Source organism: Penaeus monodon, chromosome 23, assembly GCF_015228065.2.
Source record: "Penaeus monodon isolate SGIC_2016 chromosome 23, NSTDA_Pmon_1, whole genome shotgun sequence".
Lineage (NCBI taxonomy): Eukaryota > Metazoa > Arthropoda > Malacostraca > Decapoda > Penaeidae > Penaeus > Penaeus monodon.
Window position 1 is genome coordinate 23,165,316 of NC_051408.1, and position 856 is coordinate 23,166,171.

Sequence of the window (856 nt, forward strand, 5' to 3'; positions counted from 1 at the left end):
TGCCACATAGATGACTTGATTAAATTCACTACCACTTAAATTCACGCCCTCGTCGTGGTCTTATAAACGCAATTGGAAACATTGCATATGCACTTTTTTTGTTAAGACACCCTTAACAGCCATCTTGCAGAATATAAGTCATCCCTCCATAATATCATTGCAAGATTTAACTCTTCCATTCATGCGTTAGATTGAATTAGTAAAAACATTAAGATAAGGTATCAAACAGTTACAAACCTTATCCAAGAATATCACTAATGTGCAAAAATTCACCCACTTCGGTAGTAGTGTATTTTCTTATCAGTTATAGTTATACATAGTTTCAGCTATACATAATTTCATGAGTGATGTAGAGTGCTTCAGTACAGACCTAATAATGGCTGCCCAAGGTGAGGTCCTTCCAGGTTTAATATCCCCACATGATATGTATAACTTCAGAAGCAGGATCACCTCTATGTCTTACCAGACCCTTTTTAACCTTGGAGACACAACACTTCTACGCCCACCTACGCCCACCCCGTGGCCTGTCCGTCCTCATACCCATCCTACCCTTAAACACATTTCAAACATACCATATACCCCCCTTTCCTCCCATTGCTAACAATACCCCGTGTGTCCTCTCTTCTGCCCTCACTATCATCCTTAAGTCCTTGCAAGGTCAATCCCTCTCCATTCCATCCCCTGCCTTTCTTGATGGGTGTCTCAGACCATCACCCCGTCATTTCATGTGCTACACACACGCCCTACCGTAGACCAATTACAACCTTCCACCTTGTTCAAGCGCTCTCATGTCTAGTATCAACATACACTCCTAATGCACTTTTGACAAGATATCCTTTTGTCCTGTCCTTAATAG